This window comes from Harpia harpyja, chromosome Z (assembly GCF_026419915.1).
Source record: "Harpia harpyja isolate bHarHar1 chromosome Z, bHarHar1 primary haplotype, whole genome shotgun sequence".
In the NCBI taxonomy this organism is placed as follows: Eukaryota; Metazoa; Chordata; class Aves; order Accipitriformes; family Accipitridae; genus Harpia; species Harpia harpyja.
This window is the reverse complement of record NC_068969.1, coordinates 22882337-22903902: the sequence shown is the minus strand read 5'-3', so window position 1 is coordinate 22903902 and position 21566 is coordinate 22882337. Positions and strand designations below refer to the sequence as shown.

Genomic DNA, 21566 nt, shown 5'->3' with positions numbered 1-21566 from the left:
GGAAATGACTTTCTACAAGTAATCACAGTTCAAAAATTGCATGATGTTTTGAGAGAGCACAGAATTTTTTTTAATAATAAATATTTGTAGGACAATACAGTATTTCAAAAGAGTTTTGTCACACCTGGAATACTATAAAAATGATGAAGAAAACTGGTCCTGGCTTTTGGAAGAAATTTTTTTTTATTAAATATTGTAGGTTTCAAGATCAGAGGGGAGTCCTACTGCAAAAATGAAGAGATGACTTCAAAATGGTGTAGTAGGAAGATACTTTCTAGTCTTTTGATTATGGTGCTGATCTGAATAGAAACAGCCGAATCTATTTTGACGTGATGATTGGAAACAAAGTTAACACAGTTTCTAGAAATGTCAATCATACTCGATGAAAATTTATTTCCCTCTGTCACAAAATTGTACCACCTACTGAAATTAAAACCTTTTTTTCCTTTGGTTTGCTGGTATGTCAGATAGAAGCACCCATTTAGCTAAATTTCAAGCAATCTTTGTCTCTTTCAGTATTCAGTTTGAATTTCTGTAGTATTAAGATGCAGTGACAGTTTCACAGTAAATCCTCATTATAAATATGCATGCTAAAGAGTCTCAGCATGCACAGCTAGAGTCATTACTCACGTAGCATATTTGTTTTCTATTTTTTTAAGCTACTCTGATTCAACTGTAACTCTGTTCTTCTTGCTGTTTAACTTGATTTCAAACAGTTTGAACAATATAGCCGAAGGCGCCTGTTGTAACGCAGAGTTGAAACCATGTCTGGAATTTGTTAGAAGAAAACCCAGCTTTAAAGGACAGGTGCCTGTCCTTTAAAGGCAAAAAGTACAGTACTTCTAAGAAGTTTGCCGTAATCTCAGGGTAAGTAAAAGATGAGTAATTTTGAAGCAAGCTAGCAGGCCTGGTGAAGGGTTCACCTCTGGCAAGATGATGTGCTGTTGGTGTTCCTCAGCCTTCAAACTCCTGTGGCACTTCTGGGCCACTGTAAGTGACACTGATGCGGGAAACACAGATAGAGGTGTATTTACATGTAGCCAGATTCCGGTCAAAACCACGGATCAAAAACAATTGGGTTTTGAGGTGGGCTTCTGTTGAGGAGACGCAATTCTGGTGAAAAGACACAAAATAAAGAGGTTTGGATCTGGTACTGTGCACCGAAGAGAGTGTCATGCTGAGAAGCGAGGTTTGTGGGAAAACAACACTGATGGCAGGAGAAGGGCAGACTTGAATTCTGTCTGCCATAGTATTGCTGAGGAGGTGAGGATGATCTTTAAAGGGTTTCGCAAGATTAGCAGCTAAGAAAAGAGTTTTTATAAGAAATGGCACCTCCTGCGGTTCCTTACGGATAATGGAAAAAGTTCTTCGTGTGTGAATAGCACCATGTACAAATCCATGATAAGAAATGCTCTGGTTTTGCTCCCACCAAGCTGTACACCACCTACTTCAATATTTTGCTTTGCTAGATTCGTGCTGGTGATGGACACCGTAAAATGCATTTTCCTCATTCCCCAGCAAGAGATTTCTTTTGTTCAGTAGCTTGTGTTTTTCTTTCACTTTTATTGAAGCTTCTCTTTAAGTGTTCTGAATTTATTTGTTCCTTAGCATGGTCTCTTCCCAGGACAAGACATAGGACTGGTAGGGACCAGCCAGATTACTCAATCCATTTTCCTATAACCAGTGAGGGAAGAGAGAAATGAAAAGAAATCATTCTCCAAGTTTTCCCCATCTTGTGCTGTGAGGGGAGATCTGTTTTTGTGTGCAGGAGGGTGGTCATCAATATTTTCAGTACTGAGGACTTGAGTAACAATAATAGAAAGCACTGTTTTTCTGCTGATTAATTTCCTCATATAGTGCTTGTTTAAAAAAAAAAAAGTTCTTTTTCCAGACAGAATCAAACTATAAACACAGTAGCTGTACTTCTGCACAGGTCAGGTGGATGTCAGATAAGATGGCAATGAAATAACAAAGTGCTTTCAAAGAAATGAATGCAGCTCCCAGTGAGACACAGCACAGTGAGGAGGAGAAATTGGTTGGGGAGCATCTAGAAAAATCTGAACATATAAAGAATTGAATGCAGTAATGATCCTAAAGAATTGCTTATCAGCTTGGTGAGTTCTGGTGTTTTGTTCAGACAAGTTGTAAATTGGAGATGGAAATTGGGACATTAGGGAAAAGTAAATTGGCAATTCCTGTGACTATCAGAATAATAATGGGACAGATGCCCAAATGTGTCTCTGAAGTACTTGGAATAGACTCTCTCCAGGTCCTGTCTTAGCTCATAAAAAGGCTTGGAGGGGTTCTCTGCTTGGTGTTGGGCAAGGGAAATGCAGTTGGGATTTTTAAAGGCACGTGTAGAAGAATCCCACTTTGTAATTTCTGATGGCCCTTTATGGCTTTGAAATTTTTTGTCCCAAATCAATAATAGCAAGAAAATAAGTCTGATGGCATGAGCCAGATCCTGAATAGCTCCAAGTCAGTATGGTTCCATTGAATTCAAGGACTGCTGCAGCTTTTCTGCCATTCTTGGGTGTAGAGGAACATTGACAAGTTGCCTTAGTCCTCCACAGTATTTCAAGGGTTAATTCTTTTTCCAGTACTGTAGTGTTTAATGTTTGCTGACATTTAACTGAAACAAAGCCTATGAAATGAAAAACAAGGTAACAGGAGATTTCCTAATTTAGAATGTGTCTAGGTTGGGGAGAACTTAATTTCTATATTGGAAATTGCAACTTTGACCCTAGAGCTGAGTTAAGCTTTGCTTCTTATTTATATTAGAATGAATCAGTTTCTAATTCTGTGGATTTTAAGTCGAATTACTTTTCCGGTGAAGGGGGGTTTTTGTTTTGTTTTGGGGGAGGTGTTTGGTTTTGTTTTGTTCTTTTACAAGAATAAGGAATTATGGGGGAATATTCCACTATAATTTTTTCATGACTTGTTCTGCTTCCCTAATGTTACTTTAAATACAGTTACTGTGCACTTGTAAATAAACACATTTTCTTCTGCAAGATGTTCCCATTACTGCTCATATGTCTCAATATAAATTTTGATGCGTGCTGCACTCAAGTTGAAAAGCATCACAAATATTTCTTTCTCCCAACAATTACCAAAGGTTACTCAAAGAGCAAAGGCATTATTTAATTTAATGTTTGAGAACCGTTCAAGAGAAAGTGCACTTGTTGCTTTTAAAATTGTTTGATGCTGCCTTTGCCTCCAGCCAAAGAAAAAAGGATTTCGTTTTCCTCACAGAAGGGTACTCTCATCAGCTGTTACCACTTTATTGTTGACATTGTACCTTTGTATTACTCTGAGTTCAAGGATCATAAACTTCATCAGTCTGATTACTCACCAGTTAATCTCAGATGGATTTCACTGTCTAATCTCGTTACTTGTATTTGTTGTACGCTGCTGTATACCTCTTGTAAGACTTCCAGCAACCTTGGTACTGGCGATGCAAGCCCTTGATTTGGAGGGAGCTATGCATGGCATTTTTAAATGTCAAAAATGACACACAGTTCTTTCAGCCTGGACTGTCTTTGTGGCTGTCCCAGTTACAGACTAGTCCTAGTCTAGGTGGTGCCTCATCTGAGTTGCTACTTGTTGCTTATACACGTTATGGGGCAATAACATTCTGTGCTATCAGTCGCTAATTTCTGTTGGTACCAAAAAAAAGGAAGCAGGGGGGATGGGAAAGCAACCTTGTACTCTAATTAATAAGCTCATGAAATTCTGAAGCATGCCATATTGCCTCAGTGGAAGATCCAGGTAACAGCTGTAGGATTGGAAATATTATTGTAAAGGATGAGAATATTTTAAATACAACTTCAGAACTAATAGGTGAACAACTAGTATTAGAGTTCAGCAGAAATTGGCCTCATTTACAGGGTTCTCTGGGTACTTAATGCAAACTGCTCTGAGCAGTTCACTACAATTGGAAATCAAGGAGAATTATCCTTTCTGCTTTCTTTAATGAAAAATACATTAACTTGTGTTTCCATCTTTATTTAAGTTCTGCTTGCTAGAGCAGATCTGTAGCTAAGCCATTGGTCAATTTTTCTTCAATTAATATCCTTAATTACATTGTAATTTCATCCTTGACAGTCAGAAGCCTGTCATTAGAGTTGAATTCTCTTTAACAACCAGTATGTCAGGATTTTTTTTTTACTTCACATGCCACAAGATATTTATGAGGCGGGGGAGGGGGAACCCCAAAACCACCTTTAAAATTTTTAATGACTTTTCTGTATAGGTATTTAAGCATTGTGTGGTGGCCGCACAGGCTGCCATGCCCGCACAGTGCTGCAGTTGGCGAGTCAGGTATGAATGAGTCCCTCTTGTTCGATGCTTGCTAAGTCCAGCTGCTTGTTGCAGTTATCTGAGGGTAGATGGGAATACTATACAATCATTATTTTCCTTAGAACAAAACTCCTTTGATTGTGTTAAATTAAAGCTTTCTGTAGCTGGTTGCCTGCCAGTCTTGTACGCCAGCAAGTATTTTGGATCAAGTTATTCCATCGCTGAGTTTGGGTTCAGCACCCTGCTGCATTCTAACCGTGTGCTCCTCCCTGTTCCCTCGGACCCTGACCGCACCTCTCCATGCTGACAGCCATGGAATTCCCAGCGTCAACTGGCCCTTTCTGCCAGGTTGTCCAAGAGATGAACAGAGCCAGGTTAAACTCAATGGTCAGAAATGGGCTGTTCCATCTCTGGATCTGAGGAAGGTTGGTTGTGCTCCACATGGGTCTGTGTTTCCAGCTGCACCAGCGAGTCAGTGAAGGGTCAGGGGGCTGAGTCTTAAGCTTTCCCCAAACTACTTCCCACCTGTGACTTGGAGTCTGATCCTGAGCCTGGCTGGCTGCGGTGGCTAAATGGTCTCTGGGAAGGCTCGTGAGTGGCGAGATCTCAGCTTTTTGAATAATTTAAAAGGCAGCTCATCTGTTTGTTTAGAGCCCCCTTATACTAGGTTCAGACTTGCTTGTCTCCATGCTACAGTAGTGTTTGGGTGGCTTAATGAATTATTCATGTCACTTCGTGTAGGGTCTTGATTTTCTTTTGAAGGTTATCAATACAAATAGCGCTGCCAATTGATACTGCTTAGCTTAGGAGCTGTGATGAGGCAAGAGCCTAAAATACATCTAGAAGTTACAAAATTACATTTTCACACACTATTGTCATAAAAATATATTCAGAATTAGGTTAAAAAAGAGAAAGGTGAGATTGCGATATACTGCATAGCAACACATGGTTTCAGAAAGAATTACTGGAATTATATTATGCAAGCGCGTCACTGCTGTGAGCAGCTATGTTTCAGCAATACATTTGTTCTTGTTGCTGAAGTCATCATGCCCTTAGTAAAAAACAAATAGAGCAAAAATTGTCGTATGAGTTTACCCCCCAAATACCTCATGCTATGTAACCGTTAGGAATTTTATTTGCTATTCAGTGGAAGGGGTTTAAGGACACTGCTCAGTTTAGCTGGCAGGAGGTGTTTAAGCTTGATAGCCGGGTGTTAAGTCCTGACAGTGGAGGCAATGTGTTGACCATCAGTCGTTCAGCTGCGCGTGAAGGAGGACTTCCATTGGAGACAGCTGGCTGCGTAAATGTGCTTTGAGAGACAGGGAGCCTTGTGAGAAATCAGCCTGCTTAGTATGTCTGCTCCTGCATGTCAGACTAATAGAATAAGAAAAGGTGGCAGAAAAATAATTGCATTCTCTTTACTAATGAAAGAGCACTTCAAGTCACCGATAGTTTAACTGACTTAATTACTTTGCAGTGGCAACATTCAGTGCCTTTGATTTGAGTTTTGTAATAGCAGTTACATGGACTTACTAGTTCCTGGGTGAACCAGGCAATTTTTTATGCAATTACATTTGGAATGTATTTAAGCACATAAGGAAAAGTACAGCAAAAACAGGGAGGTGAAGTAATTAGTGAGCGGAATGGGTGTGCTGGGGGGGAGGTCCCAAAGCAGGCTAGAGCTGGGTTTTCAGTTCCTGCTTGTTCCTCTTGTGGTTTCAGTCCCATGGTGGCTTCAGCACCTTGAGGTCTTCTGAAAATATATCTATTTATTTAGCATTAAATTTTACATAGAAATAAAATCCCACCTGGGTGAATGGAAGAAAATGGAAAAAAAAAATTAGCAACGTTTTAAAACTTTGTTATTTCAACCCCCTTCTATATAGTTTGTAAAATGTGGTCATGAAACTCCTGTTCTTGCTTCTTTGCTGAATTCTCTGAATTCAAAGCTAAAAAGCAAGGTGTATGTTCAGCTTAACAAATCGTTTTGCCTTTGCTAGTTTTATAGTTGTCTGTAGAAAAATTAGTTTAAAATGAAGAACAACAATTTAAAAAGGCTGTATAGTCTTAGTGGTCAGAAGTTTGTGGCAGTGGGCTCAGGGGTGCTGCCTCTGCTTGTCCCTGAGACATTGTCTCTGCCACTGGAGAAGAGCGTCAGGAGAAGGATGTCTTCTCTCCTCGTGGTGCTGCAGACAGTGGCAGTGGAGAAACCTGCTCCTGGGGTGGGGAGGGGTGGTTGCCCTCCAGCCCTCCTGCGCTGGGGCGGCCGTGTGTTCGTCCACTCGCGTGAATCCCACCGCAGTGCAGTTTACGACGGCCGTATCGCATGGCCTGTCACACGTACCGCACGGTTCAGGAGAATCACAGCTCTCCTCTGGAGAAATTTCACTTCTCTGGCAGCTTACTACTGTGGAAGGAGCGTCTGCCAGGCTCCACGTTAATGTGGTTTAATAACATTCTTTCTGAGTTTGGCTCAATACTACTTGTAATACGAAAGGCATTTCACACATTTGAAGCCATATAAATCTCTGTGTGTACATAACACAACTGAAGCTATCAGGTAGGTGATAACGTATGCTCTGCCTTCAGAGGTGCAGAGCATTAGCTGACATCTTCTTTTTAACTTGATAGTAAAGTGAATTTGGATTAACCACTAATTCTGAAGTGACTAAAATATTCTCTTTCTGGTGACGGCACTTGTACTCTTCTTGGAGTAAAACATTTACTCCAAGCAATAAGATGCCATGACAGACAGCACAAGAAGGAAGGTGCAAGAATCTGAGCAATAACGCTGCAGTAAAGCTGTCTTCATGGCTGGTTTTTATTGTTGTAGCTATTATGGCATATTACTAGCCAGGTACATTATCTAAGTTGCATTAATTATATATGTATATATGACTGTGTATAGGTTAGTACAGTATGCGTTCTGTGTAAATGTTTTTCTGTGTTCTGCTATTTGCAAACATGAACAATTTTTAGATCGAGCAGGGAATAAAATATATAACCCAGGGAGAAGGACACGCAATGCAATGCAAATATTGGGGCCAGCAAATTTATAATAAGGATCTATAGGGTAGACAAAGATTGATGAATGAATTAAGCATCTCACACTTTTGCATGCAAAGTGAACAGAATGTCCTAAGAGTCTCTTTCAAAGGTGATAAAAGCATTGTGTTTTATGGAGGAAGGTTAGTGTTTTCATGTTGCTAGATTTATCCTCGAGTGGTTTGCATTGTTTAGAGGGGTAACAGTCATGCTGCATTGTATGTAAATACATGACATCAGAATTAATTATCGTGTTACACTTAAAAGTTTGGGAAAAAAGGCCAAATTCAAAATTCCTTTAGATTAGTACTTGTTTGTTGAGTCAGGCTGTACATTTTTCCCTGATCATTCCAAAGGCTTTGGTCAGTACAAAAGTAATCAATGTTTTCAAGTAATGTATTGGTAAGGGCAAAGTAGTCATAACTAGTTGTTGGAACAGGAATTACATTGACACTAGACTTTTAAAATTCAAATGCATCTTTTCTGACAATATAAAAAGACCACTGCTTTTCAGATGAGGTACTTGTTGACCCAAAATCCCAGTGTACTCATTGACCCAAAATCTCAGTGGAGTGTAGAATTCTGATTTTAAACTTAAATTATTGGGTTTTTTTCCCCTCTCAGAGCTGCAAGACAGCATGGTGCAGAGCAACTAGACATGTTCCACAACTAGAGCCTTCCACAGGGTAAGTCTTGTCTGTCTGCAAAGAATTGAAATGGTTTGCCTTGTCTTGATGCACCAAGACCCTGTGAGTCCCGTAATCATTGCTGAGAGCATGTAGTGGTGCCGACAGCTGAGGGTGCCGAGGTGGCGTTTCTTGGTGGTCTGGGGTAAATCTCTGTCCTGCACACCAGCAAAACCAGCTGGGATGATCTGTGCCAGGGTAAAGCCTGATACTTTTTTATTATTATAAGATTACGGATTGTGTAGTGTGTCTTACTAGGCTATACCTTTCTGTCTTCTCTGGCTTGTAATTACATACTCATTCTGAAACTGCTTTCCCATAAAGTGGGAAGGCTTTTATTCAGCTGCGTTTTGTTAAATTGTATACAGAACCCAGATGCAACCATGGTCTGTGCATGTTCAGTTGTTTCTTTTTTCTTTCTGTGAGTCTTGAGGCCTGTTTGAGAGATCTGTGGTGTGGGGTGGTATCACGCCAATAATGAAATGGTGGGTTCAGAATGAAAGGCAGTCATTCCAAAACATTTTTATTTTTAGATCCTCCTTTTCTTAGTCTTGGATGCTGTTTCCCTCTGCCCTCCTTCAGCGTGATTGCTTGCCAAGCCGTGTGAGGCAACTTAAAACTGACATCCAACCACAGCTTGAAATGTGCCTTGAAATCTGTTTTAATTAGATATGAGCCATAATAATTTAATTACAGTTCCACCCACTAAATTGTCTGTTTTGAATTGTAGCAGCCACATTGTGTACAGAAACAAAAATGTTTGGAGTAGATACCTCACTGATTTCTATCAAGGGCATTCAAGCTTGGAATAAAGTACCAGAGTACTGTGACTGTTTAACCTCTAGCTTGCTAATTACCCACATTACTTGTGAAATCTGCCAGATTTATCTAGATGTAAGTCAGCTCTGGCTTAACTGCTTGCTCCTGGGGGATGAGATGCCTGGTGCATCTTGCACTGACTGAGGAAGCACCCAAGTGCAGGATCACGCGTGTACTGCTGGTGAGGAGCATGCGGCCACCAAGAGATGACTGGAGTTTGGGAAATGTCTCATTGCTTTGTGGACAGACCTTTCAAATAATTATTTCCCAGAAATTTGAATTAAATATGTGTCATACATTTAAGATGGAATTCCATCCTTCAGTGCAGACACATAGAGGCTGTTGTGCGAGAGGGGTCACTGCTGGGGTGTCTAGGTTGCTATTCAGTCCTCTGGTAAGGACTACGAGTTATTGCTGTTTAAATTTGCAATTGACAGAAAGACTGATAGAGTAATTATTACATCTCGTCCACATTTAATGTGTAGAGTAGGCTAAATCATATGGTAACCTGGGATCATTCAGTGATGTGTGTTGTGATGCAGCAGGAGGGAGATCAGGGAGTGAAGGCCGTAACTGAAGAGGAGAGACCGTATCGGAAGAACCAGCAGCTGCCGAGGTAGGAGGAGACAGGTTGGTTGATGGAAACTTCTTGTGCAATTCTGTTGCAAAACACCACTTGCGACCCTCTGATTGATTGAATCAATCAGTCAATCATTCTGTCTTTCTATCACGGATACAAACAGTGGTGGTTAGGGTTAGTGTGAGAGCAGTGGAATTGCCTTGGGGGAAAATACTTGCAAATATGCCAAAGCGACAGCACAAACATACTGAAAATATGCGGTTCTGGTCAAACGGGAAATAATTCATTTCATTCATTCTGAATTATCTGAAATAAGTCTTTAAGTATATTTTTGAAGGACTTTTTGTGCTTTAATGAGAATGTCTGAAGAAATACTGCTGTAGAAAATACTGTGGTTGATAGCACAAATTTTCTTTAGTTATTGTGGCTCCTACCCATCTTCTCGTCATGTTATGTGTAATGTTTCCTTTCACTTTGCTAACATACAGATTAAAGGTAATCTTTAGATTTGGAACATTTTATATCTTCATATTCACAAATGAATAATTTTCAGTTTGGGGATTTCTACTTATGTCTAAATCCTTGAGATGTTTGATGGATATTTTTTCCAAAATCGTTGGACACTTATCCTGATGAAATCCTGTTAACGGAATTTCTTAGTGGTTAGCAGTTAAAGATGGAAAGCTGTAAAATCTAAATTAATTCTGCTCTTGTTGTCAGTGGTATAAATTCACATTTAAATCAGCAAAATGACATTATGAAACCTGAGGGATGGGAGTGTACCTCCATGTGGGCAGGTTCTAGAAGGCAGCTGGTATGTTGTGACATAAGCCAGGGTATGAATGAAAACTTAGTTGTATGTTCAGAAAACTTAAAAGCAAAACATTGTTGAAATGAAACTTCTCCACAAAAGAGGGGCTGTGGGACTTGGAGAGAGAGCCCATCGGTGGGAAATCAGGGAGGCTCATGTTGCTGCAGTTGGGATGGCCCTTTGCTCTGTGATAACAGCTGATACCAGCTCTGGATCATTACCCTGCTGTGGAAGATTTCTCATGCACTTGGGGATAAAAGGCTGTGTTCTTCTGTCTTTGGCTTTGCTGGAGACAGCTCCAAAGCAAGATGTTTTCCATTGTTTCAAATGGTAGTTACGAAGAACTAATTTGGCATTTTTATCATTATTTTTATGGACAATTCTTATTAAAAGCTCATTGCAAGTCAGCAGGCACCGTTGTGATTGAAGGCCTAATGTTTTAAGAATTAACGTGGCCATCACCTGTTGCAGGATTGGACCGAACTGCTCATATTGGCTGCCTCTGACGAAGGCTGAGAGATAATGCTTGTCAGGTGCTTCTCTGTTTCTGTGGCTACAAGATAATTTAAATGCCGTCTATTTTATTGGCATTAATGAAAATCTTCTGGGATACACATCTTTGCATGATATGCAGTGGTTTCATTTGAATCATAGGTTGTGTTAAAACATTAGCTGTAGGGGTATAGTATTTTGGGTACCAATCTAATCACCTCTCCAAAAGGGTGAAAATGATTTAGGAAGACAGAAATATTAATGATGTGTATTTCTCTCTATTAAATATCCTCAAATGGCATATTTTATTGTTTGAGTCTTTGCTTCCATGACACTAATATGGCACCAAGAAATTTTTTTCCCCGAAAACTCAAGTATGTGTTTCTTAGCAAACACCTATAATTAGGTCAGAATTTTATAAAAAGCTTTCTATTTGCATAGAATAGCATTAATTTTGCATTCATCTATCAAATGAAACACAGAGAAGGAACAAATAATTTATTCATGCAAAACCAACCCGCATGAATCATTTATTTACCTCTTCTGGTAATTTCACAAGCTCAGTTTTTATGCATCAAGCTGCAAATTAATCAAAATTTTCTAGGAGTTGATTTTGTCCAGAAAAAAGTAATAATGACATAAATAGCTTCCCCTGCACGGAAAATCATCAAGTGAACTTGGGCAAAAAGTCCAGCCAGGGTTGTGGTTTGGTTTTTTTTTTTTTTATTAAGTAACTATCTGAAAGAACAGCTATAAGAGACAGTTTTCACTGTCTTTAACCTTCAGAAAATATTAACAGAAGAATTTTGTGTTCAACCCTATCAAGTTAATCCATGAATTCAGAGCAACTCCCTTGAGTTCGTTAAGAGTTTTCATCAGTGTAAATAAAACTAAACCTGGTGTAAGGGCTTTAATCTGCAAATGCATGTAGAATTAAATGAGAAATGTACTGCCTTTCCTGAACTGTGCTCCATTTCCAGCATCAAAATTTAATGGAACAAGTTCGGCTTCTGCTGAGCCCAGTGACAAATGACCCACTGAGTTCTACAAGTGCAGTATTTGGCACCGTTTAAAATATACTCTTACGGGTCAGGATGGTTCTGAATTAGATGCTGTTTCCTGAAGCACCTTTGGAGTTCAGGACTGCTTTTTGTATTTTGTTACTGTTATTGATGTTTTGGTTAGAGCTGAAAGAAGCTGTGGCAGAGTAGAGAACAAGTGCTGCTTGACGCTAGACTGTGTGATAACGTACGTACTCCCTGGCTACACTGATTCTAATGTTTAGATAAGTACCAAGTTTTGACCAGTGTTTTACAGAATTTTACATAGTGTCTAATGTCATGTTGATCTGTGAAGTATTTAAAAAATGCAGCATTAAACAAAAGGGTGGTATGCAGCTGACACACTGTATTAAGGAAATGTATGGTCATTGATTCCAACATTGCTTAAACAGAAAAGTATTTTTTGGAAATATGTTTGGTATAGTGCCAGTTCTCTAAAATTAGCTAAAACCAACTTTGTAACCGTTGCAATTTCCAAAATCATTAAGAGTGTCAGAAAAGCAAGTAATGATTAGAGTTTCAGGCTTTAAAGGATTACTAATGACTGCTATACCAGCCATCTTCTTGTTTACTGTTTTTTTTCCTATGTGGCTAGATTGGCAGTTTGATTAAGTTGATATGTCAATAAGAAACATTACTTTTCCTAATTCAGTGAAGGTTGTTTTGCATGTCAGTAATTAGTTTGCTTTGTAATTATGTGTTACCTAAAGTTTCATCACAACATTGCCCTTACGTGAGAGCGGGAAGTCTGCTGCAGAGGTTCCAGGGTGCCAGCCTGACCTCTTCTCTGAAACGGCCCCTGCCTGAAAGTCTGCGTTTGAAATATATGCCACGATGAGGAGAACTTAATCATGAATAGGGCGCTGTGAAATTCAGGAGATTTGATCTTCTATCTGCTAGTTGTTTTTTAAAGTATTTGCTATGAATTAAAGAACGTAAGTAATTAATTAATGACCTGGGCTTAAAACTTGGCACTTTGAGTTCAGCCTAAGCTTTGCCAGACTTCCTGCATGAGTAGGGCAGTTCATGTGGCCTGAATGTCAGATCGCCATTTGTGAAAGCAGGTTCGGTACTTCTCAGCCTGTGCTCCTCTCTTTAAAACATAAAAAGAGCTGCTCTTCTAGTGAGGAAGAATTCATCTTGGTGAGAGCCTCCATGTCTGCCAATAACAAATTCAAAACCTGACTGGACGTGGCACTGAGCAGCCTTCTGCAGCTGCCCCTGCTTTGACCAGGAGGGTTGGACTAGATGATCTCCAGAGGTCGTCCTCCCTCCCCATCTCAGTGATTCAATGATGCTGTCAAATAGTAAAGTGGAAGTGTCCAGTGAAATGACAGAAAGATGCTAGCCTATGTTGTAATTGAGCATTACTCAAGGCTATCATTTTACCCTGTGCTAAAAGCTTCACAATTGCAGGAAGATTATCTTAACAAAGATGAAAAGTAATTATTGTGCTGTCATTTTTTGCCACTATAGTCAAGGGCCTGTCAGGATTTCCATTACAACAAACATGGTTATAAAGGCTAATCTAACATGGCAGGTATTTGCTTGGAATTAAAATCTGGTAGAGCAGTACAAAGCTGTCGTGTTCTGTATTCTGGTTAACTTTTTTATTTTATTCTAGTGAATGGATAAGCTCTTGAGCCTTTCATTGATATTCTTATATGAACTCAGTTCAGGCCACTTAAGCAAAATGCAACCCAGAATGATAGAAATTATGGAAGTTAGTGTTTGATGGATGCTTCATAGCTCTGTTAGAAATAAGTTCTCTTAAAATGGCGTGTGTTTATGTCACAAGAGTCACTGGCGTAATTGCAATTACCGTACTCTGTTGTCAGCGGTCTAGCAGACAAGCCGCATGCTAAATATGCATGGTGATGAAATACTTTCTTGTTCAGAGGAGGACATTCCTGCTACTGTGTAACTACGGTGTGGTGCAGAGTTTCCTTCTCCAGTCTGTCAATTTAAATGTCTCAATATTTATGAAGTGTTAAAAAAAACCCTAACCATTCAAAGTTTATCTTGAAGAAGATAGCTTTTCATCAAAAAAGTATTCTATCCATAGTGTCCCACCTTGTTTTTATGTGTTCATTAAGGGTTCAGCGCGGCTGACCAATTCATTGTTGGTTTAATCCCTTGGTCTTTCGTGAAGGTACTATACCAGATGTACAGGACGAGAACCTACACTGGGCAGAAGTATGGATGGTGCGTGTGCCACGTGCACGCGGGAGGGAAAAGGCTTGGGAGACACTCGACACTCTCAAATCAGGAGAGCCCAAACTACCTTTTACAGCTGTTACATATTTTTTTAAATGTCATGTCCATTGGCCAGACGTGCTCTTTTGTCTCCTTTGTAAAGTGTTATTTTTTAAGAACAAGTTAGATTTCAGCCCCTGTTGAATCTGGTTCTTTTCCAAGTGTGCACAAAATTCAAAAATCTCTTGATGGATTGATACTTGCTAGTCCTAAGGCTTAAAGATTTTACACTAATACAAAGATTATGGTGTTTATTGAAGATAATACTGTACAATCCAGGGGTTTTTTTACATGCAGACTTACTTTCCTCGCCACTGTTGGTTGGCACCAGAGGTTTGTGCCATGAACTGGAATTTTGGTTCTGGAGGATGATGAAGGTTTGTGGATCTGGCAGCATTGCTTCTACTGTGTTGCACTCCAGTGTTTTAGGGTTCAGTACAAAGTATTTTTGTTCAGCGCTTTGGCACACAGAGCGGTAAAGATGAACTATTTTGTATATTCTACAGTTCATTAAGCTTTTCTCATCTCTTTTTAGAGTTAGGACTGAGAACAGCTTCAATAACAACATATTCAACACTTCCCACTGCTGTTGGGTTTGAGGTGCTAAGCAAAGAGCCTTGGAGTGTGAAAGCATCTCCTGGCCAGCTGGGAGCTGCAAAATGAGCGGAAGAGAGATGGAAGGAGTTGGTTGGATCACATCTCCGTCAGCCTGGAGGAAGGGTACTCCGGGGCGTTTGGGGGAGGGAGCAGTTGCTGTTTCTTCTAGAGTGGTGGAACAGCTCCCCGGGCAGGGGACAGGACCACAGGGTCGCAGATCAAAGGTTAGAGAAATGGATTCCCATCTTGGCTTGATATCTTACCTTGCTGGGGGGCCTGTGGCAAATTACTTCACTGCTTTCTGGTGTGGTTCCACAAGTGAAAAATTGCTGTTGTATCCTTTTGGTGGGATATGGAGAGACTTGCAGTGTTTTCAGGGCTTTTTGCATTCTGAAATGAGGCGAGTGGGTCGGCATACAATTCCCTCCTGACATGACAGCTTCAGAATTCTGGTAAACGTAGATGTTTTCCCCCAGAAACCTGTGGTCTTTTGGGAACAGCTGCTCCTTACTTGTGTTGGAGCAGTACGGTTGTGGTCAGCAGGTTCAGCAGAGTGTGGGACATGGTGTGCTCGGTGCTGCCAGGCCCACTGGGGACAATGTCCTCTCCGAAGGACTTGGCTTCTGGTAGGTAGGGGATGATGGGAGAAATCCCGAACTTTCTTTAACATTCTCCACTAGGTTAATGGCAAAATCTTTTCCTTGCTCTGGTGTCCCAACTATTAAACCCTTGTACATGGGTAATGCAAACAGTCTGATATTCTTTATGATGGTTAATTTGATTGGTAACAAAAGCACTTCAAAGTTTATTGGATCTTCACAAGGCCTAGTTTCAAGGGTAATTAAACATCTCATTATATCTGGTAATGTTAATTGCATTTTTAATTTTATTTGTACACTGACATTTGCTCTGGCTAAAAATAGTCTTAATAAATGGGACTGAAAGGGGGAACTAGAGATAGATACGTACAAGCTTGTGAATTATAGTTAAGGGAAGAGCGTGGAGATACCTGTCGCAGAAACGAAGCTGCCTACAGTGCTGGGCCTTTTTGTTAAGTTCAAAGTGTTGGTTGTTCAAAAAAAAAAGGGGGGGGGGGCATTTTAAAATGTATTTAAACTGATCCAAGCCACATTATGTTTTTTTAGATTTAAATATGGCTAACATTTTGTTTGCATAGAGGAGCTCAAAAACAGTAAATACACCATATTTAAATCCATTGATATGCCTTAAACTGACATCAGCAGGCTCTTCCTCCTCCTCTGGAAAGGTGGTGTTGTGTTGTTGAAGCTTTGAAGCTTTAGGTTTTACAAACGTGACTAAAATCTTGTAGATCTTACAGGTGAGACAATGATTTCTGTTCCCATCTATATACTTCTGTAGAATTAAAAAAAAAAAAGCTGAATTACCAATGCTTGGTAGACTTGAATTTAAAAGGAAAAATTTTTAAAATGTATTTAAAAGCCAGAAGGACAACATGAAACAGAAGATGCAAGCTTGAAAATAATTTATTTGCTTTCCGAATAATTAAAAAGTCAGTGTGAAGTACATGATAATGCATGTCAGTCCTCAGCTTGTTGGCTATGCTAATTTATTCAGTGTATTATAGTTGGCAATTAATGTTCTTTGCCTAACAATATGCCAATTAAATATTCTTCCATTTTATTAGTTGTTTCCCTTAGTCAGTTTTCCTTGAAGATAAATATTACAGTGCAGTTTTCAAAAGTACACAGGTAATCCACGTGAGGTTCGTGTATGAATAGTATTTGTTTGCTCCCTGGGATGGCTGGTGGAAACAGCTTCCGAAAGGTGAATACTGATAATTCACAGGGGAAATTGCGTACGGCCCACTACATCACCGAGCGTGTTCATTTGCAAACATTTAAACTGCATGCCTGTGCAGACACTGGTGCTTATCCTTTGCATGAATGTTTACACAGTCGCTGGATGCCTTCAATTCATGGTCTTGTGTGTGGTTTTGCCAGTGAGTCTCGGTGAGTCTGTTCTTGCTTTTGGAGAAGTTATCCCATCTTTTAACATATCCAGATACAGGATATTTTCAGATGACACAGATAATTCTTCTAACATGTTTTGTAGATCAGCATTAAGCTCTTGCTGGTACCTAGGGGCAAATTAAAGTCTGTGATAGGTGGGAAAATCTCTTCTCCAAAGTCACCAACAATGAATTGGAAAATGAGAGCTGAAGCGGATTTCTTAATAAGGCAGCCTGTTGAAGTAATAGTAAGGTGGTTTTAATGACAGCTTTTCTGCCTTGACTTGCAAAATGATTCATCAATTGCCAGAAATATTCCTGAAGATGTTTCCATTAGATTAAGAATGTGGCTTGAAGTTGTATCAGCATACATACTCTCAACCTCTCTCAAAAGAAAATAGCACAATTTCTGGCTCCTGTCGTCATCGGTGACCTTTGATCATTGCAGTAGCAGTGCAAGAGTTACGTGTGGTTTTGCTTTGGAATAGTTCAACCTTTTGCATATATCAGGCACTCAGTTTAATAGCTTTATCTCAGCAACATCTTGAAAGTATAATGAAAAATGACTTTTCTCTTGTTGCTGTTTGATAGCTTTGAAGCTTGCATTTTGAAGCTGTGTTGAATGTAGTAGACTTTTCACTGGATAAACTTTAAGACAGGTTGTTCTTTCTGTAGGAAACGGAATTGTGCTGCTTTGCGTTAGTGCTGAGAGGTCCTAGCAGTCAACATCCCCCTCTTCTTAAGTGATGGAGTAGAAGTGGTTTCATGAGAGCATGGGAATAATCTTAATTGACATAAATCATTTGAGGTACTGTCAACAGAATATTACTCCTAATCTGCTTTTTCTGTTTTGTTTAGGGATTTCTATTTCTTTTTAAGGATTAATGCAAATCATACATAATTACAGATTTTGTAGGTGGAGGCTAGTCCTTTTGATACATTAAGCAGTGTCAGATTTACTCTTCCACATAATCCTTAGGCTCCCATCTATGAAACTGTGTGAAGCAGACTTAGGGAACATGTTCAAAATGAGTTTCAAAGTTCTTGCTCAACCAATTTCTAAAACATGGTGTATTGCAATCGTAACTGCGAGCATGGTTCTCAATGGTAAGACTCACTAATCTTCTTAAATAACCTAATACTTAATATGATTGTGTTAAAGAAAACCAGAAAAGTGATCAGCAATTAAAGAAGCCAAAATAAATAAAATGGGCTTTGTCCATAGAAGTCAATTAAAATGTCACTAGGAGAATGAAAAATGCCACGCTGGAAGATTTATTATCTCAGCAAATCTAGTATTAGAAACATGAACAATTGGTCTGCTATCAAACGTGTCCAAAATGACAGTTAAAATGATTGAAACGCAGATGAATTAAATAAGTTTTAGCCTACTAATTAACTGTAACTTAACACAAAATCTAAATAATGGAGCTCGTCAAGAAAGTGACAGTGTTGCCAGTAGAACCAGGCAGCTCTTGCAGGTTTTGTGGTGTCATGACAGATTTCTGAGGTACCTGTACTAAAAATGGGGCATCGCAGATGTTCAGTAATTTACAGTCTTGTGTACAGGATAAACTACACCCTTGAATAGCTCCTGGGTATGTCCATCTCTAACACTCATACTTATAGCTGTAACTTTGAAGGTGATGTGGACTTTAAAAAAAAAAGAAAATTAAAAAATAATTTTTTTTCGATTCTGAAAACTGCATTAATATTAAATAGCAATTAAAAAATCTTTGTATGTATGCAGAGAAACATCATGAAGACATTTAAAGAACAAAAAACGTCATCAAAAAGAGGGTAGTGTACTTTGTATCAACAAGCTTGTTCAGTTAAGGAATGAGATCTCTTGGCTTTGTGCCAAGGCATACAGCATCATTTATTGCAGTAATTCAACCCCAAACCCGAAATGCTAATTGTGTATCTTGGGCCTTGTGATTCACAGTAACACTACTGCTTTTTAGCATGTTCTTTTTCTAATGGGAAACATGCTGTCTGGTAACAAGGTCCTTTCACAGTTTGTTCCTTAAACCAACTAAAGAAGGAGGGAGCACATCATACACATTCCTTAAGAGATGTTCCTTATCCCTGTTATGGAAATTTGGAATGTATGTAAGTAAATAAATACGTATGTATGTCTGATAGCATAGCATTTAAGGCTTTGATCTTGCAGCTAATTTATGGGGAAACAGTGGAACGATGTGTAACTAAAGGACTGATTGTTTTAATTGCTCTGCAGCAGTGACGCCTTGAGCTAGAGCCAGATGAATTCTGTCTCCCTCCAGTGTGTAAGAACTGTAGCAGTCACAGCGAGCTGCTTCCTTGCTGTTAGTGCAGCAAATTCTGCTTTTATTTCAAGGTTGCAAACACATACTTAAGTATGTTACTTACTAGGGGTCTTAAGTTATATCCAAATGTGTGAACTGTGCCTTACACCTGCATGTATTACCTAACTGTTCAGACTTTGGTCATCAAATTTATTTCACATGATACCTAAAAAACTAATGTACAACTGCTTTGTATTGTTAGCTAGAGAAAAAGTAGTCGTGTTCATGGAGGAGTTTTGAGGAATGGAGAAATGATGCTGCTTTGGTACAAATTTGTCGAGCCACAATTGGTAGCATGTTAGCGTGAAGATAAAATTTAGGAAAGAAAATCGAAGTGCTCTGTAAAACAAGTTAAGACTAATTTCTTACTCTGAATTGGAATAACATACTTAATACTATATAAATATTTCTAACTAAATGAAAGATTTTATAGAGCATTAAAAATTTATAGCACATCAACTGCCTTAAAAATGCATTTCCTTTCTTTTTACTGCTGTGCATTGTAGTCAGCTTGTCATTGACTGTGACTGGTTTATTATGGCCCTCTTATTTCTGAGCCGTCATTACAAATGCCCTTAAGTTTAAGCGAATGCATTTGTGGTGGTTGCTGCGTGATAACTGTTTTACTCTGTAAATAGACTATAAATTATGTATGGAGAATTTATGAATTAATCTGTAGTATATATCTCATACTCATAAATATTGTACAGTAGCTTGCAGTCTCTTTATAACTTGCTGGTGGAGATCTTTAAGTGCAAGGTTTTTCATGCTGTTCTCTTGTATCAGAAATAAGTAGTTTTGATTTTCTGCAGTACTATTTTCATTCATCTTTCAGTACTGTACTTTGCAATGTGCAGAGCAAAATTGTCCAATGTGTATAATGGAGCAAGGGACGTGCCTTGCTTCACCTTTCTGTTTTGGAAAGGAGATAAATCGTGAGTTTCATACCTGTGGAGCTATTTTTTCTTTCACCTGGGTCCTCTGAATAATACACATTTTCCCCAGGCAGCTAATTATGGGGTGAGATTAATATGGTAGCAGATTGTAACCACAACTGAAGATCTCGGTAACTAGCTATTAAAACACTCTACATGTCTGTTTGGTGCAGTGTGAAAACCTTCTGTTCACTGAAAATAAGACTTAGATGCAGTGGTATACATGAAGGAGTGTTACAGGTAGGTTGGTGATACTTGAAAAAAACCCACTAGCCAGTATTTAGCTAGCCTCTGCATCAATTATGTTTCTCTTCAGTTAATTGGGCTAAGATAGTTGTAGACTGTAACCTTCTAGGAAGCAATTTAGGAGAAATTAGTGATCTCCAGAATAAATTTCCATGCAACATTCAATGCAATATCTGCTGTGATAACGCCTTGTATAAGTTACAGGTCTGCTGTAGTTTATAATCGTTGCTGAGGTGCAAGTTGGTAGCTGGGCTGGAAACTGTTATTCAAATGCCCTGAAAGAAAACAGCAAGAAAATACTTGCCCTGTGACGTTTTCAGGTTTGTGTGATGTGATGCTGGTCCTGCTGTCTGTTCCGTTCCAGAGCCAAGGCTTGGCTGGGGAAGTGGTACTTGCCGTGATTTGATGGTTGGTACCTCGCACTCAGCACTTCCCACTGCACCGGGTTGAGGCTCAGATAGCTGGGGAGATAGGTGCGACGCCTTCCTTCACACAGACGAGACACTGAAGCAGAAAAATTGAAAGAGCTTTGTGAAAACTTGTGGAAGAGCCAAGAACAGAATTTTGGTTTCTTGATACCTAGCCCTGTGCTTTGGCTAAAAGGTGAAGGTTCCACTCAGAATATTGCAATTCATGAGCTCCGCTACTGCGTTCTTTTAGTAAGACTTCCTTATCATACACCTTTAGTAAGACTATTTTAATTAGAGGAAAATATTGAATAAATATGCTCGTAGGAATACATTCTAGTCAAAACTGAAGGAAAATGTTGGAATAATCTACTTCCTTGTCATTTGTGATGTTCAGTCCCTTTATGAATCATTTTGGTGATGCATCTTGGAAGTACCTCGTTAGTCCCTTTCTGTTCTCGTCCTTCTCCATCTGACAGACATCGATATTTGCCCCCACGCCCCATATGTTCTGGATCACAGATCACCACAGCATTGCACATTGCATTCCGTACTTGTGTATGACTACAACCGCTGATGATGGTAATAGTGATCTCGGATACTATAGCGGGGAGTACCATGACATTGCCCATAAATAAGCCCAGTTCTCTGAATGAGACTGGTAGTTGTCCTGTGTTCTTTCTGCTCCAAAGGTTGATTCTATGAAAGCAGCAGTGAAAAGTACATGGTTTATTATAGAATTGTGCGTTAATGGTGATGCTTTGTGGTGATTTTATTTTCTGGTGAATTGTTGTTAGAAAAATGGTGGGTAGACCTTAATTCACTTTCTTTGCTGCAAATACAGTAATTCTCTAGGTAGCTTCTGTGACTTCATGCTCATGTCTGAGAGTAAAATCCAAATTATATTTACAGATATGGAAAGCAAATTATTTATTCTGTATGAAAGTATTGCGTATTGAGGTATGTCAGAAAAAATAATTTGGGGAATGTGGAAACGGCAAACATTTGAAATAAA

The 21566-nt window shown here is 39.2% G+C and overlaps 1 long non-coding RNA gene across 1 annotated transcript in view; it reads left to right on the top strand.

The window, feature by feature from the left end:
• Positions 1-8031, top strand: part of LOC128137763 (uncharacterized) — a 94528-nt gene extending 86497 nt beyond the window's left edge. The window contains exon 4 of the long non-coding RNA XR_008233827.1: positions 7969-8031. This is a non-coding gene — a long non-coding RNA (uncharacterized LOC128137763). The remainder of the gene's footprint in view (positions 1-7968) is intronic.
• Positions 8032-21566: the final 13535 nt, after the last annotated feature.